Source organism: Accipiter gentilis, chromosome Z (assembly GCF_929443795.1).
Source record: "Accipiter gentilis chromosome Z, bAccGen1.1, whole genome shotgun sequence".
Taxonomy (NCBI): domain Eukaryota; kingdom Metazoa; phylum Chordata; class Aves; order Accipitriformes; family Accipitridae; genus Astur; species Astur gentilis.
Window position 1 is genome coordinate 5,871,500 of NC_064919.1, and position 27,974 is coordinate 5,899,473.

Sequence of the window (27,974 nt, forward strand, 5' to 3'; positions counted from 1 at the left end):
ACCCTGGTTATGTTTCCCACTTTCATCCTGGCAGTGCCAAGCTCGGTGTCTCAGTTTCCCAACCCATGCAGTGTTTCCTTCTATTGCTCTCTCTTTCCTGCACCAGACTACGTACTTCTTCTCATGTTCATCCCTGTGTCCCTCTTGCCTGCCTTTGTCAGTGTTGAGATCAAACAGCTCCTCTTAAAGGTCCTGGAGGCCACCGGGTGCCACCGAGCACACATGAAAATCTCCATTTCCTGTAGTTTCAAACCATTTTCCACAGGCTGTTCACAAGCAGCTGGGAGCAATCAGAGGAGGATAGGTCTGTCACCCCCCAAACACTGAGGATTATTTTCAGCTGTTTGTGTGTCCATGTGAAAAAATTTCACCGTCCTAAAATGTGAGCCCTCTGGGAGGGTTGGTCTAGCGTTCAAGGAGAGGGCATGGCATGTTGTACTGAGGGAGCACAAGATGTGGTCAGATCTTCTGCTCACCGTGCTTCATGCCCTGGTCAATCAGCACGGTGCTGCTGCTGTTCTGCTCACCACTGGACTTCATCCAAAAATCTTGCCCGTGGCATTCCCTGCACTCCTTCCTCTCTATCTCCTATGATAACGTGTTCAAAGTGCTGTAGTCCTTCAAAGAAATGGTTGCCATAGGTTTTCCACACGGGCTTAAAAATACATTTTTATTGCGCTCTCTTTTTCATGGCAGTCCTGTTTTGTCTCTCGTTTTCAAAAAAAAGAGCTGGAGGCAGCGACCCTGCATGCAGAGGTTTCACTTGTGACAGGACTGTTGTGTAAGGAGCAACTGAAAACAGACAGTTTGTCAGCTTTAATGAGAAACAATGCTGACACACATGCCTCTAACAACCATAGCTTTGGGGATTTACATTTGTTTCGGGATTTAATTGTTTTCTGATGGAAAAACAACTTCTTTCTCTGCTCCATCTTCACCCATACAACATCTTTCTAATTTCCTAATCCTCTTTGCCTCTCCTGTTCCTAGTAATTTGGTATGGACTTAGCTGGATGCTTTGATTTTTGCCTTTTTAATTTGGAAGATGCTATGCCCATACAAAATAAATATGATGGCAAAACTTCTGAAGTGTTTGTGGAAATTTCCTCTTCACTTTTTTTGTGGCTTAACCCCAGCCAGTAACTAAGCACCATGCAGCTGCTCACCCACTCCTCCCACCCTGCTCCACTTTGATGGGGGAGAGAATAGGGGGAAAAAAAAGGTAAAACTCACGGATTGAGATAAAAACAGTTTCACAAAACAGAAAGAAAGAAACTAATAATGATAATAACAACAATAATAAAATTGAAAACACTAATAAAAGGATTGGAATGTACAAAACAATTGATGCACAATGCAATTGCTCACCACCTGCCAACCAGAGCCTGGTTAGTTCCCCAGCTCCCCCCTCACCTCCCCCTGCCAGGCCAAATCCCCCCAGTTCCTATACTAGACATGACATCCCATGGTCTGGAATACCCCTTTGGCCAGTTTGGGTCAGCTGTCCTGGCTGTGTCCCCTCCCAACCTCTTGTGCCCCTCCAGCTTTCTCGCTGGCTGGGCATCAGAAGCTGAAAAATCCCTGACTTTACTCTAAACACTACTGAGCAACAACTGAAGACATCAGTGTGTTATCCACATTCTTCTCATACTGAGCCCAAAACATAGCACCGTACCAGCTACTAGAAAGAAAATTAACTCTAACCCAGCTGAAACCAGGACAACTTTTAACTTTGCTTATTCACGTATTATCATTTTTTACAAGAAATGAGGCTGGTGTTCTTTGATGCTGGAGTGCCCAAGTTTTTCAACCTGTTTATCTCCTGACTGAAGTACTGGAAGTTGTATGATGCAGAAAGTATCCAAGTATTTAATCATTCTTGACAAATTTATTTTGACTACTTTTTTAACTCATCTGGTATAACTTGGTGTGACTTCACTGAAACCAGTGGAACTGTATCAACTCATGTCACAAAAGAATCAAGCTCTGCATAAAAATCTACAAACAATTTAAAATATTAATAGACAATGGTATAAAAAGGCACCTGTATATGGTACATGTGTGCTTGTAACATGTACTTTTATTTTTATATATTAAAATATTTTGTTATATGTGAATGTCTCTAGTACATGACATTGTACTTTTTAAAAATCTAAACATAGCCCTGGTTTACCTACACTTACCTCACTCTGTACTGCAAAAGAACATGAAGTTCATAGCGACTGACTGACTAAAAGATAGTTTCAATATGAAGACTTACTGTTATTTTCGCAGGTAATAAAAGAAAATTTAAATTTTAATCAAGTATTTTAGAGGATCAAATGAATAATCTACATTTACCTGCCAAATGTGTTCTTCTCTTTGCTCTTACTGATTCTCTTTAATTTTTTAAAAAAATGACATCTGTGAAACTGAACAGATTTCTTCAGGAAGGTATTTATGCCATATAGTATTGGAAACCTCATCAGAAATTATTTTTGTGTGAATTTGTATTATTTTGTATGAATTATTTTTGTGTGAATTTTGTGTTCTGCATTCTAAGGATCTTCATTTTGTTGTATAATAAAGTGCACACATATCACATGTGAAGTGAGAAAATGAAAAATAAAATTCCTTTGCAGTATATGAATTTGGAAACATGGCAGGAAGAATGGTTTCAAACCCTTTGCTGAATAATTACAAAAAGTCTCAAGTAGATGACTTAGAGTAGTGGATTCTGACTTATGTACATGTCTCAACAGAGTCTAGTGTTATAACTATTCTCATAAATAAAAATTCAATTGTATTTGTGGTATTCAAGGCATTTTAATAGACAAGATCTGCAAAAATAATTGAAAAACTAGGCTTTTAGTATCCATGGAAGTTCATGACTTTATTACAGACTTGCTAACCCGACTGTTACACAAGAAAAGTGACTTGACTCCAGTTCCTTCTTGCCCTAGGAAACAGTTGTATGGGATATAGAAGGCAATTCTTAAGCTGTCAAAAATTTAAAATAAGTTAGAATAGTTTCACTTATGTGGTGGTCTGTGGTATACTTGGAAAGTTTGGATACAGCTTGGAAAACTATCAGGTAGCTTCATTTATTCTATACAGCACTCCAGTGTGCCATCCTACAATTGTTCTGGGAATGGCTTTCAAAACAGTTTGGTTCCATCAGTTCCATACCAAATTCCCTCTGCAAAAATAAAAAAAAAAAAACAAACGTAAAACCTTATCTGGTTAGCTACAGCTATGTTAGACTCATGTTTAAGTAATCAAGCGATATATAAGAGACAGAATTGAGAGAGATGAAGACTGCACAGTAAGTGGTGCTGAGGAGAGGTGCAGCGTGTTCCTCTGCATGGACATACCTAAACTTGGACAGGTTTTGTTACGCTTAATCCTGTGGTAGCAGACATGACACAGGAAGGCACATACACATAGCTTTCCTGGGCACCAAAACTGCTGGAGGACACACAACCATCTACATAACAAGTTGAGTTATGCAGGAAAAGTTGTGTTCACTGTTTGAGGGCCCTAACCACCTAATTTTATCTGCTGTCTCACTCTGCCAATTTATGCCCCTGTGCTACAACTCCTCAGTGCAGACACATCTTAAAACAACAGCGAGACCTGTAAGAGCAATGCCCTTTAGTAATACAGAAGCAAACTTTAAATGGTAGAGGCAGTTTAGCTGTGGTGCACTGAGTTCAGCATAGGCTAATGTAAAAGAAGATGACAATGGAATGTTTGGATCTTTTCATTAATTAAAATGGCTGGTTTAATTTACTTCAATGATCATTAAGTTTCAGTTTCAAGAAATGGATCAATGGCTGAATTTTAACCATTTCCTAAAGTCTGATTTAATTTTCTTATCCCCACCTAGTTATAGCTACAGGCTTATACAACAGGGAGGACAGAGTCCTGCTAAAGAACTTCTCAGACTGAAAATAATTCACTTAGTTCTCTTATGAAATTTTAAAAAGTAGGATTAATTTCTGCTACCTTTGCAATCAAAGCACTGACCCTAAGCTGACACTGTTTAATGGTCACCGTGTCTTACCTTTTGAATTAATGGTAAAATATTTGGAGGACAACTGATGAAAAGCATCTCTTGTGATTGTCATCATGATAAAGCTGGCGAATGAATGGAAGGCTTCCATGGTCATGTGCTTGCCTTGTACTAAGAATCGAGTTTTAGGAGATACAAAGCCATCGTTGCCTTATATCTCATTAATTTCTACTAAACAGGAATTCTGCACATGTGAGAAATTAAAAAATGTGTCAGGTTGGGCAACTGCAACCACTGGTGTTAAGACAGGGAGGGAGCTTCTTGGACACAGAGTCTACCTGTCCACTACATCAGGCAATAGTTCATCTAAACTGTTGAGACCTGATCCTGCTCTGTTTTGTAACTGTATACGTATCACGCTAACATCAAAAGGAGTTTTCCAGCATCTCACTCTTCTGGTGGTTAAAGCTGCTAATTTCCAGTCAGATTTTTTTCACAATTTTTTCTTTGTGCTTAATATGCATCCACATGGGTCATTTGACCCAAATTCATACCATGCCAACATTTGATATACCTTGCTTCACTATTTAGAAGTCTCTAGTCACCCAAAACTTGAGTTTTCTTGGAGATCTTGGATTGATGGGAGTATCAGGCCAATATTCAGTACCAGTCATAGTACCCTACTTTGTATTTCATTGATGTGAAAAGTAGTACCCAAGTTCTGGGTAGGAATGTAGCCTGGTCATGCTGTATTTATGTGATAATCAGTATTCAAAGCAAAAGTTGCAGCAACTAACTATCCTAAGATTCATTATGTGCATATCTGTCCAGCCCAAACTCATAAATGGCTCTAAATTTGCCTTCTTTCAGGGGTATTTATTCAAAGGAGACCCTGCAGGTCTCCACCTCCAAACCCCAATTTTCTAGGGACAGACCCATAGATTCAGTCACTCCTCAATAGAATGACCAGTCAGAGGTAGGTAACTGATACATAGCGAGTCACTGTTAAGGCCAGCTGGTGAGTGCCTACGTAATATACTAGATCAAAAAGACATCTGAAAATTTTGGTTAGGCACCAATATTTTACTTTACATTTTGAGCAAAGCCTCAATCTCAAATGGAGCTGAAAACAGGGATTTGTTTAATGCTCATGCTCTCTTTTTTTAAGCTGTTGTCAGTATGACAATGTATGATACTTTGAGAATAGTTATAAGACATTCATAAAGCAGCATTGTTTATTCACTTAATTCAAAACATATATACTAACCTAGCTATGGTCTACCTCTGCAAGCCTTACTCTAAAGTGGCAAGAGCATCTAATTTAGTTTACATCCCTTTCACAAGTCCTGGACAATATACATTTACAGTGACTGTTGGTTAATGATAATGACAGCTTGCATGTTGCTGTGGAAGAATCCAGCAGCTGCTGTCAGTGCACTTCCTCTCAAAAGTGGACAGATACCAGCATCCAGCAGGACTTAGAAAGCTCCTCTGCTTAAGGTGGGTTCAGTTTACAAACTTCTGTTCATGCTTTCTGCTGGAACTGCTTTGTTCTGACCTCACTGTCCGGATCTGATGTCACAGCCCTTTAGCTTTATTCACAGAGTAACCTAGAAGTGGACAATCTAACCCAACAAACAGAATTCATGCATCAAAGTCAATCTACTTAAACACCACTGTTAACTGGGACAGAATTTTAGCCATGCTAATAAGATTTGAGAAGAGATAATTGTTGGAATAAAATCTCCTTAAGGCAACATTGAAGGCAACTCAGATGAAGGGAATAATTGGCATATAATTGTTATATGTGTCTTTGGACCCTAAAACTGTTGAAAAGTTAAAATATTGGTTAAAGTACAATTAATTCTTTTAGAGCCAAAAGGGTTTTTGTATTCAGCTAGCAAATCTTATCCAGTACTTGAATAGCCTAATTAAGAGAAACAAATGTCCTGAAAACCTATGAAAAGAGGAGTTATCAAATGATTTCTTAATTTTACTAGCAAGAGGCATGATAATTTCCTTTATATAATTAGCTGAGAAGTTGATGTATTGCATATTAGAAAAAATGGTTATATCTAATCAGAATGAGCTCTTCCTCATATTTTTGCATTCCATTAAAAAGTGAAGCACCCTCAACCTAATTATGAATGTTGATAGGTTACAATTGTGAAATGAAGAATAAAAGACAAAATTAATTAGTCATATTAATGAACCTTTAATTTCATCTATAAATTTCTGGTCTTTTGAGAAGAAAAAAAGATTCCCTAACACTGCAAGGAACAAACTGTTCATTAGTACTTGCACCTCTTTTCTGCAGAGACCAGACTTTCAGCAGTTTTCTTGCATCCCCCTCATTACTTATTTATTTGTTAGTACTATTTCTCTTACCCATTTAACAGAGATGCAAGGGTAATATCAATGCAAATACTGACAACATTTTACTGTGGTCCTCTGATGTGGACCTTTGGATTTTGGAAATACACTTTCTACTCTGGAATTCAGTCATAGCTATTAAAGGCCTTTTCCCTTACCATGAGCCTTCTGTCTAGGCCCTCACCCTCTTTTCAGTGTTTAATCTAGGAAATCATTGCACAAGAAACAGTTTTTATATTTCACTCTTAAGACTTGCAGCTTCTTCAGTTTCCAAGCTCTAAGCCAGCCTCACAGTCCTAGAGTTGCTATGCCTAAAGGATATTTTCACATGTTCTCCAAGTCCCCAGAGTGCCTTAGACTATTTGATGTCCACATACAATTTTGTTAAAACGAGCTTGAGCTCAAGAAATGTTAAGTCAGCACACAAAGCACCCGAGTGCTGGCAACTGAACATCGACTTATGGGAGAGGAGAAAACATCAGGACTTCGAGTCCCAGGCATGAGCATCCCCTGATTATGCTGTTTTCCTGTGAAAGAGCTCAAAAGCAGAGTCTGCCCCACTGTTTCTCAGAGAAAAGGGATGGAAGTGCTTGTAAATAAAACAAGTTTGCAGCATGCCTTCAAGGGCTTTGTGTGTGTTTGAATATGCTTGAACTCTTCTGTTTTTAAAGAAGCCTAAGAAAGACTTGTCAGCAATTACCTGTGAGGGCAAAAGAGTGAAGTTTAATTCTCAGATATTGTGCACTGCCTGGTTGGGCTTTTTGCATGTCAGGATGAAAGGCTCGGATCCTACACCTTAAACTCACACACAACCGTTTATCCATGACTGTTGAGGGGAGGGTGAAATGTTCAAACAAGTTAACAGGGTCCCAGGGGAGTCCCTAGGTCACTGCCTGGTCAGTGTCTCAGTGGAGAAGTGTCCTGGGAGGAAGGTAAGAGAGGGCAGAATTTCTAACAAGGCATTAGATGCCTGTGGAACATCTTCTTGAATGATTCCTCTCCATTTTACTGTAATTTGACTTCTAAAACAATGTTGCTAGGTAGAATATGATTAACAAATAGTAGGAATTCAAACTATATAGCTCCTTCTGCAAATAAAAAAGGATTAGCTGTAATATACATGCCTATGAATTTTTACATATGATTTGGGGAGAAAATAATATATGTGCCACAAAACAAGGAATAAGAATATATTCCAAACTTTAACTTAGCACTCAGCACATTTTTCCCTAGTACTCAGCACCATAAAATCCTAGCTGAGGGGAAGGGGTGAGATAAATTACCCAGCACAGAGCAGAGCTTTCGTCTAACATGCCGTTTGTTCCAAATGAGTGTTGTGCTGTGGCCAGTATTGCTTCACTTTATACCATTTGTCACCAAGAGGTTTTATTTCTAGAAAGGAGAGAATAAGGCTTTTCCTCAACTCTGGGACACCTTGATGCCTTACATTTGAGAGAGCTCTGTCAACACCTGTAATCAAAATGAATTTAAAATACAATGTTTAAATGAAAGGTTCGGTCTGTTATGGTACACTGAATTTCAGAGGTTTATGAGGGAAAGGGTGATTCAGCACATTTAATGAGAATTACAGAGCTAAGTAAACAAAGGCCGTTTCTACTGCAGTGAGGCAACGACTTTCCATGCAGAGAATTACCTTGTGATATGCAGAGGTAGGTCTGCCCCTCCTGAGTGTGGGAACATGACTACACTGTTTTCTTCAGCAGATGTTGGCCATTTTGTGTTGAGAACATAAACCCCCCAGATATTATAAAAAATGGATACACAGTGACACTTTTCAGATATGAGACTTCATAATTTGAAATGCAATTAATTCCTAATCCTTCCAAATATGCTAATACCCAACATAAGCATAAATGACAGAAGAAAATCATAAAACTGCTTCAAGAAATTTAGCTGTGAAAGCTGTATTACCTGTATTGCCTATTCCTTTTGCATCCCAGACTCGTCCAGATAGTCAATGGAGATTTGCTGTGTTGAAGGACACTGGAAACATTGGTTATTACATGCAAACACACAGACATAACAATTGTAAACTTATATTGCTGAACGAAAATAACATAACATGTTTCCATTACTACGATTCAAATACTTAAATGAATTGGTAGGAAGGTTAGTGCTATATTAATGTACTTATTTGAAAGTATTCTCATATCAGTCAGGAGAACTGATTGCAGTAAATTATGCCTGATCTAACGTTATTCCAGCTGGTTTAGGTAACCATAGCAGCAAAGATAAAGTGTCATGGTCTACAGATGCTCAAGGGAGAATATGAAGTCCCGAGCGGATTTTAAAGCTCTTATCTTTTATGACAGAGATACCTGAGCTGGCTTAATTAGAGCGAGGTCTTCCTTGGGAATGTCATCTCCTGATGGCATACCACACTACTGAAGGAGAAGAAAAGATATCTGAGTCAGGGCACCTGTGTTATCTTTGGAACTGGGAGGTTATATATCTGTCAGGAAGATCAGCCAGTGCCTTTGCAAGGTTGGCACTGTCCATACAGCCATATCAGGTCTACCTGAGGATCACTGTGCTGTTCTCCACTGAATTACAAGGATATTAATACTTCTTTCCTGTGTGCAAACCTGATTCACTAACTGTGCCTTTCCTCATAGAGATGTTACAATATCAAATACACATTAAAAAAAAAAAAAAAAAAAAAAAAGGCAACTATGGACAAGATAGGGAAGGTATTCAGGGAGCGGTCTCCTTAACGGACACCATCTAAGAGGAGTTTGTCAAAACCTGGTTTTGTTTCTAGCTTATAGGTTTTACTTCAGATCTTCAGAAGAAATTTTAAAGGTAATTTTTGGAAGAAACAGGATCAAAAGTTATTTGTTTTTCTGCCCCAGTTCCCAGAAACGTCTCTCACTGTTCTGATGCTTGGGAATGACCTTGAAATATCCTTGGCTTGGCAGAAGCATTCTGGAAGTTATCTGAGAGCACTCTGGAGTCAGGAGGGACCTCCCTCAGAGCTCTGCTGAAGAGCAAAGTAATGAGAAGACCAAGAACTGGGGCTTCCAGGGCCTCTGGGCTCATGGAGCTGTAAAAGAGCATGTGGGAGGAGCAGGATTTTTGACCTGAAGCAATGCAGATGTTGGGGCCTGAATCCAGAAAAGATGGGTCAATAACAAACTTCCAGATGAGGTGGCAGAAAACCACTAAGACATAACAGTGCTGCGTTCTGACAGAAATTGTAGTTGTTTGATGAACCTCTGTGTCAGAACCCTCTCCAGGTCTGCAGATAAATGCCTTTCCTTTCCACAAACACTCAAGTTCCTTGCACAAAAGGATCACACAGACTGAAATTTAAGCAACTGCTCCAAAATATGAAGAAAATAATGGATTAATGGGCATGCACAGGCAAAAGGATGTTGATTCAAAGACCGACACTCACATCAAAGGTTGGGATGCATGCCGGATGACTTGCCACTTTGGGCCTTATGGGAGTGTTGGAAACTTTTCTTGCCTATATTTGAAATGAAACTATAGTGATTTCACACTCTGTTATTTTTTGCGCTTGATCGTCAGTGTTGGATTCAATGCCTTCACTTTAAGTGTCTGAACGTTTTACTGAAATATATAGAAACATGTACCTGTGTTTTGGGTTTATGTGCCAAGGTTCTGGTAGCGGGGGGGAGGCTGCAGGGGTGGCCTCTGTGAGGAGAGACCAGGGGCTGCCCCCAGGGCAAAAAATGCTGCGCAGCAGCTGTGAAAGACAGGAGCGAGGAAAATGTGAGAGAAGCAGCCCTGCAGGCTCCTGGCAGGAGCTGTGACCCTGTAGAAAGGACCCACACTGGAGCAGTTCGTGAAGAACTGCAGCCTGTGGGAAGGACCCACATTGGAGAGGTTCAGGGAGGACTGTCTCCCGTGGGATGGACCTCATGCTGGAGCAGGGGAAGATGATGAAGAGGAAGAAGCATCAGAGATGAAATGTTATGAACTGATCGCAACCCCCATTCCCCATCCCCTCCTCAGTGGAAGGAGATAGGCAAATCAGGAGTGAATTGAGCCTAGAAAGAAAGGGACGGTGGGAGAAGGTGTTTTGGTTTTGTCTCTTTTTCTCATCATCCTACACTATTATTAGTTGGCGAGAAATGACATTAACCTTCCTCAAGTAGATTCTGTTTTGCCTGTCATGGTAACTGCTGAGCAATCTCCCTATCCTTATCTCAGTCCAGGACCTTTTTCATCCTATTCTCTCCTTCATCATGTTGAGGAGGGGGAGAGAGAGCATCTTGTTGAGTACCTGGCAGCCAGCCAAAGCTCATCCACCAACACATGCACATGTATATATGTATGTGTCTCAAAATTTGTTTTGTAAACAATCAAAAAAGATTTTCTTTTCTAATGAACATCAGGCTTAAATTCACAGTACTTGACAAGAAAAACAAATATGACTTCTTTGGCTGCATCCTGTTTGAAGCAATTAAATGGCCTCCTTTTAGCACCTGTGTTCACAGAAGATATTAAAAAGAGAATACATAGTCATGAATACTGTTCTACTGCCTTTTATCTTGTTTTTTTTTTGTCTTTTTTTTTCATTTAGGTGATATGGTTTACTGGTTTCTCATTGCTTCTTATCTATTACTATCCATATATTTTCATGGCACAGAGATGAAAGTGCAACAGCTATCTCCTTTCCTCTAATGTTGTTTAGCTTCACTGTATTTCAACATAGGATGTGGTAGCAACTTGATGTATTGAATTTAACTATGATTAATTGTGATAGAATTTTTTAATAGAACAAATTCTGCATTTTTTTGCGTTATAAGATGTGCTTTATATGTTTTTTCTATAGCTGCATTAGAATTGTCTTTATTTATCAGCTGAATAAAAAAAAGTCCTGAGCTGCAGGACTTAAGGACTGAAGTGTATGAACTTCTCAGTCAAATTGTTATAGGCATCTTTGCACTCCTTTCCTTCCACACACCAGCACACACTCAGCTGAACTTCTCAAACACTATCTACTGGGTGTTTTATCTGTGTCAGTCTATGTGTGTGTGTCTGTTTGTATACATATAAATAAATATATCATTCTGAGAAAGGTCACATCAAGGTAAAATGTCTTAATGTCATGCAACAAGGGTTCTTTAGATAATGGATGATAAAATCGCAATGGTCTAAGCATCAAGTCTGATCAACATTATTATAACAATATAAGTTGACAATCATTATAATTAAGCCTGAGAGGAATGCAAGCAATCTAATCTTGAATGAAAGGCAAAAAGGGAAAGCTCACTCGCCCTGTAGGCAAGGAACAACACCATTAATGATTAATCTTACCCACTGGTGAGCAACAGTTGGTGAAATTTTCGCTTATGTTCTCCGTCACAACATAAGGTCATCTCCTTTGCCAGGCAGCACCCCTGGACCAGCCAATGAGAGCTATCCTGAGTTAGCATTGAGGCACCTTATTTATGGCATTGTGCCTTCTTGTTGAATCATATGATTGACAGGTTAGGGTAGACACATCCTTCACATACAAAGCTGGCTGTGTCTCAAACAGGTTGGTGATCCGCAAAGAGTTACACGTGGTTGATCACAAGTTTCTTTGTGTGAGCTGGTCCACGCCACTGTGCAAACAGTGCAAGCACATCATTTAAGTGCTTTCTGTTGTCTCATGCCATACCCGTGGTCAGGAGCACCTGACCACACTTAATAAAGAAAATAAACATGACTTTTTGGATGCAATCTGTTGTAAGAAGTCAAGCACTGGCTGTCGAGCAAAGCTACATCTTCACAATCACCTCACTGTTGGACCCTCCTGGGTGAGAGCAAGGGATGTGGCTGTAGAGGTACACTGGGCAGGTAGAAGTAAGCCTTTTTCTTTTCTGCTCTTCTTGGTGTGAGCCCAATGATTCTTGGACTCTCAGCTATGCAATTTCAAGACAATTGGTCAATGAAGCTGCACAATACGCATCTCCCCACAAATGCATGGTAAAAAGTAGTGCTTAGGACTTTTTTCCTCATTTCTGGAGTCAAATCCCATGAAGTTCAGAGCTTAAAATGCTCGTCCAAAATACTTGAACAACTACAGTGTTGATTGCTGGATTAGAGAGAGCTCAGTTATTATGTTTTGTATGACAGCTTCTGACCAGTCACACTGGACAGATTATAAAATAGAAAATGGAATGGTGGCACCTTCACTAGACACTTACTATTCCTTCCATGCTTCCAGTTTTTTTGACTCAGCAGATTAAGATAAGCAATATTATGGAAAAATCTTAAATAATAATTTTGCCAACATGCAGTTTTACAATGCTAACTATCTAATTTACATATTAGTACCAAGCTGCAATTAGCTCTCCAGACACAATATATTCAATTCCTAATTCCACTGGTCATAAATTGTTACTTATGTTGACATAATTTTCACATGTACACCACCATTATGACAATTTAAAAAGAAAAAAAAAAAAGCTAAAGGACTTCTGTATCAAAGGTAAATTATTCTCATTTTTGTTTCCACTGTTCAAACTAATAAAGTTGCAAATAGCTTGTCATTCCAGGGTTTTAGTTCAATTTTTCTTATGTCACAAGAATTATCCCAACATTGATTTGGTCAGCAGTTCTAACTACAATATTTTAGAGTGCCATGAAAAATGACAATAGACGCTATTCATCGCTAGGTGCTTATTCTAAGGAATGGACTGAATACTGTGTAAGTATCTAGCTTTTTCTTTTGGTTCACTGTATAGCTGATAGCGAGACAAATGTGGTAAGTTTTAGGTTTTTATTAGGCCTAACAATAACTGTTTAAAATAACAGAAAACTCATAGCAGAATATTTCTTCTGCTTGGCTACGTGTTAATTACTCTGATCTAATTCATGCTAGTTTTTAAATAATACAAAAAGTCCAAGATTTTAAGAACTATACCAATAAAAGGTTCTGAAAGATTATTTCTGAGGCTTTGTTTACAGCTTTAAAAAATATATGTTCTAACTTGGTAATAAACCACCACAGATTTAGTATTTCTGCTTTGAACTTTATGTAGAACCCAGTGAAGTCATTTTAGAACATTACTTGGCACAAGTCAAAACACATTGTTTCACTTTTATGGCTATATATTCTTGTTTAACCCAGACACATAAACTTTTGCATCTTATCTGCAGAGCATTTGGAGAATATTGTGAGTTTTTTGCCTATGAAAATAACTTGAAAAGTCACCAGCTACTAGGAAAGGGAATTCCATGCTTTAAAAGGTTACTTCCCCAGATTACAAATGAAAGTAATATATAAATGCCAAACAAGTAATTAAATTATTATACAGAAATATATTTTATGTGCTATGGAAACAAGCCAATTTATAAAGTTCATTCACTGGAAATATATGAAAAGGGGAAAATAAGTGCCTTGTGTCAAAACATAGCCTGAATTATAAAATTATAGATGTATGTTTTTATAAAATAACTAAAGTCCTGATCCTGCTAAATTCTAAGCATGACATTAGTCTGAGTGCATTAAGTTCTTCCTTGGATTAAGGACTAAACTAACAATTTTCAAAGATGAAGAAAAATGATGATCAAACATGATAAAAAAATACATCAAGTGTACCGTTAAAGCAAATGCTCAGTACTCAACAGATAATCTTTTCTTCTTGAATCTTAAAGCAATTTGTTTACTTCTGACAATTTTGTAACTTTCTCAGAATATTTCCTATTCCTGCTTTTGTCAAAATATTGTAAAACCATTTCCTGTGAACCTTTGACTCTGTTGTGTGCTTTCATTTAAGAACAACATTATAAAACATATTTATGTTTTAAAATCCCTGTTCTTGAAGTTGGATAAGTGTATGTTTTCATATCAATATTTAATATTTCCCATTTTACCATACTGTTTTAGATAGTAGAAGGCTTCAAATCTGCAAATGATACTCTGAAGTCAGTATGATAACATACTTTTTGTCCCGTATGGCATGAATGTTTCACACCACAGAAAGCTAAGGTTTAGTTATTACTTCCTGATCTCTGTCAATCTTCTTTTCCACATGGTAGAAAAATGAAGGTGCCTGGTGGAGATCTGCCTGTTCTTCATAACACCTGAATTTTGTTGCACATTTTATGATTATATAAAATAGTGTATAACAAATGAGGCTTCAGGAATTTATTCAGCTAAGCAGATGCAAGAGCCCCCAAGATCTTTGATGTATTACAAGACTTGTATTTCCATCTGACAGATGAGAAGGGAATGTTTCAGAACAAGAACAGGTAGGAACCTTTAAATCAAACATGTTATTTCTTTCTCCATTGATTTGAATACAAGTAGAGTTTTAATTCCCTTCTCTGGTCTCTATTGTTTCAGAATAAAGGTTTGGGCCTTGGTGGTTTGGACTGGCTGAAAAGCTGCCCGGCAGAAAAGGACCTGGGGGTGTTGGTGACAGCCGGCTGAATGTGAGCCAGCAGTGTGCCCAGGTGGCCAAGAAGGCCAACGGCATCCTGGCCTGTATCAGAAATAGCGTGGCCAGCAGGAGCAGGGAGGTGATGGTCCCCCTGTACTGGGCACTGGTGAGGCCACAGGACCTCGAGTCCTGTGTTCAGTTTTGGGCCCCTCACTGCAGGAAAGACATGGAGGTGCTGGAGCGTGTCCAGAGAAGGGCAACCAAGTTGGTGAGGGGCCTGGAGCACAAGTCCTATGAGGAGCGGCTGAGGGAGCTGGGGTTGTTGGAGAAAAGGAGGCTGAGGGGAGACCTGATCGCTCTCTACAGCTACCTGAAGGGGGGTTGTAGTGAGGTGGGGGTCACTCCCTTCTCCCAGGTAACAAAGGATAAGCCTCAAGGAAATGTCCTCAAGTTGCAGCAGGGGAGGTGTCGTGGTTTAAGCCCAGCCAGTAACAAAGCACTACACAGCTGCTTGCTCACTCCTCCCCCCTGGCCCCAGAGGGATGAGGAGAAAATATAAAGAAACACTCGTGGCTCGAGTCAAGGACAGGGAGGGGTCACTCACCAATTATGGTCATGGGCAAAAGACAGGGTCAGCTTGGGGAAGAAACAAAATCAATTTAATTTACTACAAATCAAATCAAAAGAAGGATAATGAGAAGTAAACCCAAACCTTAAAACACCTTCCCCCCACCCCTCCCTTCTACCCAGCTCAACTCCACTCCCGATTTCTCCACCTCCTCCCCGCCAGCTCCAGTGTGGGCCCTTTCTGCGCCCTGCAGTCCTTCGGTCCCAGGCTGCACCGGCGGGGGCTTTCCTCTGGAGCCGCCGCCATCTTGGGGGCATCCGTCCCCCTGCGCCGGCCGGCGGGGGCTCCTCTCTCCCCGGGCTGCGGGTGGGCATCTGCTGCCCCGCTCCTCTCCGTGGGCTGGGGGGGGACAGCCTGCCGCCTCACCACGGGCTGCGGGCGGGGGCATCAACCTCCTGCGGCGCACCTCCTCCCCTCCTTCCTCACTGACCTCGGTATCTGCAGAGGGGTTCCTCTCACATTCCAATCCCACTACTTGCTGCCCGTTCCCCTCTTAAACCTGTTCTCCCAGAGGCACTACCACCGTCACTGATGGGCTTGCCTTGGCCAGAGGTGGGTCCAGCTTGGAACCTGGAAAGCTTCTAGCAGCTTCTCACAGGAGTGACCCACACAGCCCCTCCCCAGCCACCAAAAAACCCTGCCACACAAACCCAAACCAGGAGGTTTAGCTTGGATATTAGGAAAAATTTCTTCGCCGAAATGATTATCAAGCACTGGAACACGCTGCCTGGGGAAGTGGTGGAGTCACCATCCCTGGAGGTATTTAAAAGACGTGTAGATGTGGCACTTAGGTACATGGTTTAGTGGTAGATTTGGTAGTGTTAGGTTAATGGTTAGACTCAGTGATCTGAAGGGTCTTTTCCAACCTAAATGATTCTATGATCCTATGATGTGGAAAAAGGTGTTTTATTCCAAGAACATATAATTTGACTTCTTAGGCAAGAACCTAAAGTGTTAATTTTCATGAGGTTTGATGAGCTGAAAGACTTCACTTTGGGTTTAGTCTGACATCCAGGTTTGGCTCATAGTCTTCCATAATGACCCTTGCTGGATAAACAAGCAAAATTCAGACCTGCTGTGTAGAGCACCCAACACAGTAAGAATTGTTTCCTACTTCAACACAAGTTTGAATTTGACCTATGTCTTCAGCAGGATTTTGAATATATGGTTATTAGACATGTGAGATTTGAAGACCACTCTTAGTTACAGACACAGCAAAGAGGAAAGATGTACCAGACTTTGGGCTATGCTTTCTAGGCTTTCTGTGAATGTTTTATTGTATCTTTATCCAGCAGTGAAGCAGTATTAGCGATACTGGTAATAAAAGTAAAGTTAGTGTTATAACTGTTCAAAAAATCCTAATTGTTTAGGGATAAAGGCAAAAGGAGTCCTAGTAATGACTGAGGAGGGCACTACATGTTTTCTTATGCATACTTATATCAAGGAAAAAAACCCCAACCAAAACAGATAAGTGTGTCTTTTTGGGGTTTTGGAAAAAGAACCTGGTCTTACTAATGTCTGACAAGAAGAGAAGTCACTACTGTCTTGACCATGCCCAGCATGCCAGAGAGGACAAAACCATCTTTGTTTGTTTGGCCTAGCATAACAAAGGCTGACAGGATATGTATTGCTCTCTAAAAATATTTTGGGATGATAAACGCAGAAGAAAGCAAAACTGTTTAAACCACATGACAATGTTGACATAAGAACACGTGGGTAGAACTAAGCTTAAAGACCATAAAATTGGAAATTAAAAGGAAGTTCCTAGTTATCAGGTGGGAGGCAGTTTCTAGCCTGCTCGTGTGGGATTAGTTGTGCAAATGCTTGTTAGTAGGACATTTTCTGACTATATATTATGAGTTACTACAGTACCATGAGGCTGATCGTTTTTTGTCATGTTGTTCCATCTTTAATTCCATAATACTACAGGCAACTAAAATTTGCTTTTTTTCAATATTCATATAGTCATGTTTGGTTTGTACCGATATTTTTTTGTCTTCTTCTTTGTTTCTATACATTAGCTATGAAATTTATTAGTTGACCTTTAGGACATTCTTGAGGGTCTCATTGGCTGTATAATTTCACAGCAGAGAACCAGCTTAAAGGCTCTTCAGTAATTCTCTTGGCATCTCACACAGTGCTACCTCTTTCATACACAGCCAAACCTTATTGTTGGTGTTACTTGGTTGCCTACAGTGATAAAGACAGTGAAATCTGCTGTTTGCCTTTTTTTCTCTGATTGGCAGTATATGTCTTTTGCTGCATGCAAGACTTAAACCAGTTTAAAGCTAACCAGCATTTATTACTTTCACCTTTGCAGGCCTCCCATATGCTTCCTCTGCTCATTGATTATAATGGCATTAATATCGTCTTCCTTTCAAATATACTGCATGGGAAAGCATTAAGGAAAACTGTCTGCCTTTTCTGATGTATCAGGTAATCTCACTATTTAATTTTTTTCAGCTCCAGATAAGTTTTGCTTGATAAAATAGCTACAAAAAAAAAAACAAAAAAACAAAAAAACAAAACCAAACCAAAAAACCCCCATCCCCTTATCTTATTGCATGCCAAATAGTAGAATACTGGATAATGTACATTTCTCACTCAGCACACAAGTTGTCTTTCTTTGACCTAGAGAAGTTTAAATAAATCCAGACCTAAGGGGAACAAAATCTGATGGGCAGTTGAACACTGAGGGATGCAGGACAGAAATCTCTCTGAAGCAGATCGGTGGCATTCACTGGTAAATTCATCAACAGCTGGTTGAGAAAAGTTTATAAAGGCCCTTAACTCATTGGACTAAGGTGGTTTTCCATTTAAGGTCACATTTGCCTGAAGGTCTCAGAGGTCTCCGTCATTTGTCTGTTTGGTGAAGGTTGTATAATCCTCCAAATTTTGGCAATGAAAAATGTTGCTCTGAAGGGACACAAAAGAAAACAAGAAGATTAGATTAGATTAAACAAAATGACCAGATATATCCCACAAACTGTAAAGTCAGGGGATCAAAACTAACATGCTATAAGTTCAACTTAATTAAATAGTGCTTTTGGGGTGGAAGTGTGGGAAATGAGTAGTTAAGTGTGGTAGAAGGGGAAATGAAAAATTGGCAGTCCAGCACTTCATCCCTGGAACATTTGTTCCCATAAATCTCTAACATTTCCTTCATTACACCAAGTATGTTTGGAGATATTCGATCATCACTATGAAGCAAAAGATATGTGTCCTGAATCTGATCTACTCTTCTATGTGTGTTTCTTCCTGGCTCTCACTGCCTAACTTCTGTTCCAGAAGTGCAGATGTTTTCCTCTCTTGGCACTAAAGCTACCTGTCAGTAAGAGATCTACCCAGATTTGTACACCCTGGCAAAGACAGAAAACCGAAAAAGAGATAATTTTGTAGACAATGAGATATAGCCAGTGTCCAGCATAACATTTTGTATCAGACCTGCCAGCCAAGAGCATCCATGTACAACTGACTGAATACCTTGCATAGTAAGATCATCAACAGAAATCCCATGGTTTTTACCTATAATAGTAATTTGCCCTGTGTATCAGTTTCACCAAAGGGAGGGAAAGTGTTTGTCATTTCTATTTCAGGACTGAACAGAACTAACATTTTTCTCCAAACAGTTGACAACTGACAGAATTAAACACTTGGGCTGGTAGCCTTTCTGGGGCAAGAAGAAGGAAACCCAAACCTTTGTTACTATTTTAGTTTCTGATCAACCTTTTGATCTTGTTTTCAAAACTCATTTTAGTTCTTCTTAATTTGTATATTTTTACTAACAAACTCATCACAGATTGTCCTGTTGTGCTCACTGCGTTTGCAAGCAGCTGCGGTCAAGGAGAGGTGGGAGGAGACCTCCAGAGTTAATTGGACCTTGCTAATACCAGCATTGACCTCAAAGATAAGTGAGGTTGCTCAGGGCTTTGTTCAGTTCAGTTCTGAATATTCCTGAGAATGAAGCTTCCATGGCATCCCTAGTCTTGCTGTGACTGTCTCTCAGTCACGGTGGTTGAAACTCTGATGAAACTCTGACTCCCAACCTCCAGCTTTCCTACCTGTTCTGCTACCTAGGGAACTCTGCAGACTGCCAGAGACAGGCTGAGATATTAAAAATTCTATTTTAAAATTAAAATATATAGTACCATAATACAGTACTTCGAACTCCTCTCTTCAGTTGTACTTCCTTCGATTCCATTTCTAGATTAACAGAAAGAGTCCATTTTACCATGTTAGTCTTTTTTTGATCATTCTTTTATCTTTTAGCAGGAAAAGAAATTGACTGGTGAATAGGTTTTGTATAAAGATATCAGTCGTGTGTTATTTTGTTTAGGGTAAAACTGAATGAAACATGACTAATTTCTTTTTTTGTCTGGCCACAAAGCTACATTTTTTTAGAGTTATATTTTGTTTTCAGAATAGGACCCTTTTATACGTATAAACCTTATATTTGTCACCTTTGCTGTATTTTTGGTAGTTGAGTTATATTGGTTGAAAGGAAAATAAAAGTTTCCAAAATATGAAGCAGATATTGCACTAAATCCATATATGCTATTATATACTGAAATATAAAACTATATTAAAAAATATTAAATTCTATTAAACATGCAAACTTTTGTGATTATGAAGTTGTAACAAGGCAGTTTAACAAAGCTCCTGTTTATATCAGTTTTATATATCCAAATGAGCTTTCCCATTGCCTGAACAGCCACATAAAACAGAATTCTAGTCTTGATCCCATTGACATCATTCAGCCAAGCCCTTCGTATTTGTAAAAGCTATCCCTTTTGATAAACTTTCCATCTTTAAAAGTATCAGTGTGCCGCCACCAGTAGTGATTGCTACACTGCCCATGTAAAAAAGCAATCCATATATATTTACCTTCAGTCATAGCAACAATCAACTGAAGATACCTGTTCATTCTGCCCTGACTTCACTGTTTTCTTATTTTGAAAGATCATTGACCTTCTAAATACAATATTGATTGACAGTCACAGCTCCCAAATACAAAGCATTCTGTAGATGCTAAGTGAAGGGAAGTGAAGGGAGTGCAGGAAAAAAATAAAGAATGTGTTTGCAAGGAGGCTCAACTGGCAGATGCCAGGAGAGCTGAGTAGGCATTACGGGGAGCTGGTAGACAGCTAAGCACCACAACCGCTCACTCACCCTCCCCCCAGAGGGATGGGGATGAAGAAACAGAAGGGCAAAAGTGTGAAAACTTGTGGGTTGAGTTAATTAAGAAAAGAAGGAAAAAAAAAAAAAACCCAAACAAGAGAGAGCAACAAAACCAAAACCAAGAAAAAAAGTGATGTGAAAGAAAACAATTGCTCACCACCAACTGACTGATGCCCAGCCAGTCCCCGAGCAATGGCAGCCCCCGCCAACCTTCATCCTCCCAAGTTTTATTGCTGAGCATGACATCATATCATATGGAACATCCCCTTAGTCAGTTGGGGAAAGTTGTCCTGGCTGTGTCCCCTCTCATCTTCTCGTGCACCCCCAGACTACTTGCTGCCAGGGCACCATGAGAAGCAGAAAAGCCCTTGGCTCTGTGCAAGCACTGCTTAGCAATAACTAACATATCCCTGTGTTAACAATGCTGTTTTCAGCACCGTACGAGATACTCTGAAGAAATTTAACTCTGTCCCAGATAAAAGCAGTATGTGGTGCTTTGCAGAGCTTTGGAACTGCTAGAAATGGTCCAGTGACCAGCTTTGGTAGTTTGGGTGAGGCTTTGGGGCCCCACTTGAACTGTCTCTCCCTCTTCCCTCTGCCAGTCATCCAGCTTCTCCAATCCAACACTCATGCACATCTCCACTCTCATTCAAGGTGAGTGCATCTTTCAAAGCAGAAGGGATTGTTTCTGTATTCCTAAAAATGAATTTGATGCATTTCTTCAGTTTATGGTGGAAGGCTGGGTGCTGATGACTGAAACCCAGATATCTTCTTTCAATTGTAAAAACAGACCCAATTGTAAAAAAAATAGGTCAAAATAGAAGAAATTCAATAGTGATTTCAGCATGTGGTTCCAGTGCCTGTCTGTCAAACAAGATAGTGTAAAACAAAAGAAATCATATAGAAGAGCAACAGAAATGATCCTTACACATCTTGTCCACCATTTTGAAGAATGAGGAGAGGGAAAACTAAAATTTGTTATGCTGTGGAAACAGAAGCACAGTGAAGTGTAGGTTTGCATAGTTCTATTTCTCTGTGGTTTGCACAATTCACGGTTTTCATATTTTTCTTTATTTGCTTCAAAGTTTTGACAAAACCTCCTTCTGCACACAGCTTACTTTTTTGACTTTTCCAAGTAGAATTAAAAATAATTTTCTTATAATTCATTTATAACAGTGAAAACTCTATTCCAGAACATTTTGTTCTTTTACCTTTTATCTTAAAAAATATTTTAATAAAGATTAATGAAAACCTCAGGTTCTTTTACTATAAGGCAAAATTACAATGCAAAACGGTTCATTCATTCAAACCTTTCCTGATACCAATCTGTGAAGAGATAACAGTATTATATTAAAATTAGAGACAGGAGTTTAGATGAGACATTAAACAGAAACAGGCTATATAAACATCTTTTTCTTGATTAGCTTCCAAAAATATATAGTTGATTTTGTCTCCATAGCACAGACTGGTTGATCTGGACTGGGGCAGAACCTGCACCTTTCAGTCAAAAGAAGTTTTTATGTAGAGAGCACTACAAGAATAGAAACATTACAGAAAAAAACTCTTTGCTAGTGAATTAGTTCATTTTTTTCTGTTGAGAACCAGGTCCATGGATTCTTTAAAGCACCAAACACTAACCAGTCTGAAAGGACAAAAGAAACTATCACTGCTTTTATATAAATCTCCCAGCTATTCTGGTTTAGCAAATCTACATTGGTGCACACAGAATGTGCCCTTCCGTGCTTGAAAGAGGTTGCGATAGCCAAATGAGTCAAAATTTGAAAGGCTTGAAACCAAAAATTGCTATTCATTGTCGCAGTGGGTGTGGTCAAGTTTCCCCTCTGAGTAAAACCCCTTTAACCATGGTACAGAAGGTAACATGATGAAATTGCTCACTCATCACCTTCTGGCTTTTTCTGATGTCACCGTTGTCTGAAATACATTTTATTTTAGAAATCAAAACATTATTTGCTGGCAGCACTTAATTGTGCACTTTTTTCCCTTAAACTGCCTGTATATGTTTTTCTGTATTATACTCCATCTACTTTTGCATTGAGTTATCCACAATATCCACACTACTATAGCCTTTTGCCCCTTTGAATGGGTCACAATTTCTTTATGGCAATGAATGCAGTTGATAGCCTCTGTTACTGTTCTGACCACCCAGGTTCAACTTAGTCCAATAATGCCCCTAACCTTAAAAGAAACCTTCATTCACAGTAATACCTCAGTCAAATCACAGTTCTGTGAACTGCCCGACCATGGTCGAACTTGAAACCATGACACCTCATGTCCAACACTAGAGGATGGGGATGAAAGGTTGTTGAAAACCACTACCTGAGGTTGCAGGGAGGCTGATGAATTTCGTTCCTCAGAACAATGAAACAGCTTAAAAATATCACTCTGTTCTGTTCCAGAATTCAGCCATCATGCCTATGTTCTGTAGGCTTCTAATAAATTGTAGTTTTTCAGTGTGTTTTTGACCAATGTTGGGTCACCTTAGAAAATCTGAGAGCGATAGCACATATTTTGAGACACTTTGCACAGCAAGTCACTGTGGCAGCTCTATGAATCGCAAAGATCTGCTGAGCATACACACCTCTTAGAGTCTCTGAAAACAACTGTATTTTGGTGTCTTAATGAAACCCAAGCCCCTCTGAAAATCTGCTTTTCTTGTGACAGGTTGAGACCGACAAGGTTTATAAAACATTTTCTCAACATTTCTCTTTCCATTTCTAAAACCCTGTTAGCCTCCCTCGCTTTATGCTCTACCACAGCCAAACAAAACATGAAATGAGATTCTGTCCTGGCTCTCAGCCCTGGCAAGGTGTCTGAGAAAGCTGCTGATCGACCTTGACTTCCCAATCCTCTAAACCCAATCAGCTGTAGGAGGGCAAGGAGTACCCAGGAAAACAACTAAAAAAAATACAGAATGAAATGCAAAAAAACAGAGACACCGTGCCCAAATGTTGAATCAATCAGTTTTACTGTCTCTTTGATTCAATTGATGGTCGAGTGAGGCATCTGTGGTGCAGTGACATTTATTTACAAAGAATGTACTGAATCCCCTTTCTCTGAAGGAAGAAAAATTGAATGATAGCAGCTAATACCCTTGCTCACAGTCCCAAGCTGTTTTCATCCAACAGTTAGCTTAAAATCTCTGTCTCCAGACTGACACTCTTCTGTCTTTCTTGGTGTAATTCAGCTTTGCTTTTGCGTCTCTGTGTGTGCTTCTGTGTTATTTCTACAGTGTTTCTTTTTCTTTTGAAGACGTGCATACGTTTTATCTCCACATTTGTACACAGCTTGTGTAAAAATGTGTTAATCTTTCGGTGTGGCAATACCAGCAAATGGTATTTGTGATATTTGTGGTAACACTGAAGTGCTCAGGCTGAAGCTGGCTGCTTACAGCCTATCATAGTTTTTTTGAGATTATGTAAAAGTCTTCATTAAAGAGAGTTTAATTTATTTTTCCAGATGTTGTGTTACCATACAGCCTCTCATGCTCCCTTATGTCTTAACAGAAGCAGTTTCACACATCTGAAAGCATCTGCACTCTGTAGGGTTTGGTGTTTCATCAACAGAGATGCACTGCAAGTCTTTGAATGCAATTATAAATACTAGGCAATGCATAACATTCCTTTTCTGCTTACAGTAGTCTGTAAAACCTTCTGTGCTTCTTATCACACAATCCATGTGGTACTAAACTACCCTGTATCCAAACCTTATATTCTTTTTGTGAAAAGGACCAAGAAATGGAAATATACATATAATCTTATTATGCATAAGAAAGGAATGAGGTGAGAAGAAAGAGAAGGCTGGGAAGGCTGGGATGGGGTTCTGCCTCTAGCCTAGGAGAATTTATTTAAGAAACTGAACAGAGCTCAGCCTATGTTTTTTAAGGCATCATTCCTGCAATCTACTCTGTCAGGACAGACTCCCTATTCATAAAGCATTGCTGGAGTAATACTGCCAAGGATCCAGGGAGAGTGGGACACAGAACAGCATCCAAGGTTTTTGTGAGATGTGCCACATAACTGAATGTATTTCTCACTCTGCTCTGGTGGCTTTGTAGGTCAGAACCACGGATCCATCAAGTTATTATCACTATCACGGCTGAAACTTAGAAAGAGCTATTTCAATTTATGCACAAGCTACCTTGCACCCTTCTCCATGTGCATCTTTGTGAAAGTCAGATAGAAATCTGTGTTTAAACCTTACTCTGTTTGAGAGGATTTCTCAGTGTTACTGTAATAAGAGCTTTTTCTTTCTCTATCCTATCTTTGTTTACCCCCCATTCTTCCAGTCAATAGGTCAATAGATGTAAACCAGAATAGTATAATAAAAGAATAAAAGACAGCACACACTGTGTAATTATTAAACAATCCCACATGCATAGTATAGAAGGCTTCTCTTTAATGGGATGTAAACTAGCAAGCTTATTTAGATTCTCCCCCCCATACTCCTCATCACTGTTACCATATAGCTCAGCAGGAAGCTAAAATAAAAAGCATAAGGAGGAGTAGCCATAGTGGGACAAACTCATATAATCACAACAGCTTGAAAAGAGTATTTTCCAAAGTTTATATATATATACATATATTGAAATTAGAATGTTAAAAGTCATATGCTTTAGGAGCAGAGGCGAAGTTGAGTCTTGCTGCCAGCCACATGTAGCTACATTAATGAATTGTATTTACATGTAGCTTTCATGAGGGCTTTCTAAACTCTATTTTTTTTCCCCACTGTAAATAATAAGTGTGGATAATTCTCTATATATCTTTTCAAAATATATTACCAAGATACTTATTGAAATCTAAGTGCAAAGATGTAAAAAGTAGTATTGAGAATACAAAGTTTCTAGTGGTAGGCTGTTTATATTAACTTTGCAAATGCTGAGTGTTTTGGATTAATTCAGATTACTAACTTGGTTAGAAATCCCTTACTGTTATAAATTGAGCTTGGTATTGTAACTCTATGTGAACATCTAATTCCCAAAATGCCTAAAACATCACTCAGGACAAAAGGGCAATGTCCTAAACCTGATGAAATCAGTGATATCTATTCATTGCACTTAGTGACATTAGGATTTCCCTTTAGTAGTTGCTCATTTAGCATGAGATCAAAACTGAGCCACAATCAAGCCACAGCTTTAGCTCTTCTAAGTAGTCTGTGTAGCACTCCAAACTTCTGTGACTAAACTGCTTCTGGAATACAGTAAATGAGCTCATTTTCTTCTCTCTTACACCTTACAGCAGAGTGCAAACTCCTTACAAACTGGATTATTGTTATGTCCTCCATGCACTGTAAGAAGAGCTGCAAGAGAACTTCATTGCTATGACCTTTTGTTGGGGATGGGTAGAGAGAAATGCAATATTTGGGCAGAGGAAATATTTATTAATGATTTTGTTGAAATGCTACCTGTTTAAGTGGTGGAAAGAAGTGAACATTGAAAAATGCCATTAATTTCTTTACTTTTTGATTCAATCTCTGTCTCCATTTCCCAACCTGATGAAAAATATGTGCATTATCTGTACTCTATTTTCTAGGTCATCTGTCTTTTTATAACAAGGCAAGCTTTCTTCCCTGGGCAGTTTACTGCTTAGATCTCAGCTTCACTGAGAGTGCTCATACAGAGCCATGGAAAGGTAAATAGCAAGGAGGAGATTTCTGGCTGCTTTTGTCTCTCTGACTCCTTTTCTCAAGGTCAGGAATCAATGAATGGAGCACCCCTGCTGCAGATCAGAACAATATGCCAGTAAACTGTGGCCTTGAGCTGTTGAAGAAAGATCCTTATTCATTTTCCTACAAAAGTTTTACCAGCTCTGTTACCTCCAAGAACAGTGTTTTTAAACAAAAGTTCTGTTTTAAATATCAACATACATACAGATGTTAACTATTTACTATTAATGTGTTTTTCTTGTACCTCTCCCTTCTCCTTTTCTCTTGCTTTATTATAGCTAAAAAGGGATGGAAGACTTGTAATACTGTGTAATGGAAGTCACTGGGTGCCTGTCTGCTGACTGATTATCCTGAGAGTCACATCTGGCCTTCAGACCCAGTTACTTTAAAAAAAAAATAAATTGTATTTAAATTGGCAATGGGGACATTTTAAGTTAGATGCTAGCATTTTCACTTCAGGTGATGTCATTCTTCCAGACTTAATAGCTTATTATCAAAAGTTCCACGGCAAACTGTGTGTATGAAAGAATGCAATGTACTGCATGATCTTTATTAAGATGTGAACAGCAGCCTGAGGAAGTTGTCATGTGTGCCCAGAAACATGTTTATTTGCTTTTCAAAACCAGCAAATTATGCTAGACACTTTTTAGCACTATCTTCAGAGAACTTCTGCATTATTTCTGTATTGAGAGTGGATCTAGGAGTGTAGAAGCCCAGGGTCCCCTCTAGGTGACAGACCCGTCAGAGCAGCAGCCTGAGAGCAATAGGAAGTAAAACTCCAAACCCCATGACTTCTCAGCATTCAACCATGTCTGGGTTTTCCTTGTTTTATACTCTGATGACACAAGGCTGGAAGCCCTTGATCTAAGTAGAGTTGATGTGGTTTACCATAGAAACCCCCAAAATACTGTGCACCTCAGCTGCATGTAGTTTGTGTTTTAGAGGGGAGCTGCTTATTTGACATATTCTTATGTACTAGCCTTGAAGAAGTTGACCTGGAGATGTTTGGAGCATCATTCTTCTCCCATTTGTAATGGAAACACACAGACATATTTTGATTGATTTCCATGGAATTATTCATCCCAGTGTGAGTGGAGAGGCAGGACCAAATTTTATAGCAGCTTCAAAAGCTTGTCAGTGCTTAATGGTATCCTTTCCATATGTGTTTGCTTTCTTTAGAAATTACCTACAGCACAAAAGTGGAAATAATCATGTCAGCAAACTGTTAAGATTTTATAGCATATTTTAAAACTTTATGTACTGATTTATTTTATAATGCTCAAGTATAACATGCTTATATCTTTCAGTTAAAAACCAATATTTATTGTTATGGCTGTCTGAAAGGTCCTAGTTTGAGATAAGGCATATGACTTTGCTTAAAATATTTCCCATCTGAATAGATTTTAATAAAAAAATAAACCACTTCAAGGGGTAACCTAAATAAATCACTAATAAATAAAGCAAGCAACATCTGGTACTTTGAGAACAGGAAATTTTCGTTAATATAGATGCAATTCTAATCATGGGTACTGATATGTACATTCATAAATGACCTAACTGTGACACTGAACAAAGCATAATAGTTTAAAGCAGACATAAAGGCTAAACAATATTTGAGAATTATCTCTGGCTATATTGCTAAGGGTACTTAGGACTGCTTATACTAAACACCTGGCTCATAAGTTACATATTATTAGTTTGCAGTGCTGTTTATTCAGTGAAGCTGGATAGCATCTGGTTTTCAGTCATGTTCTGT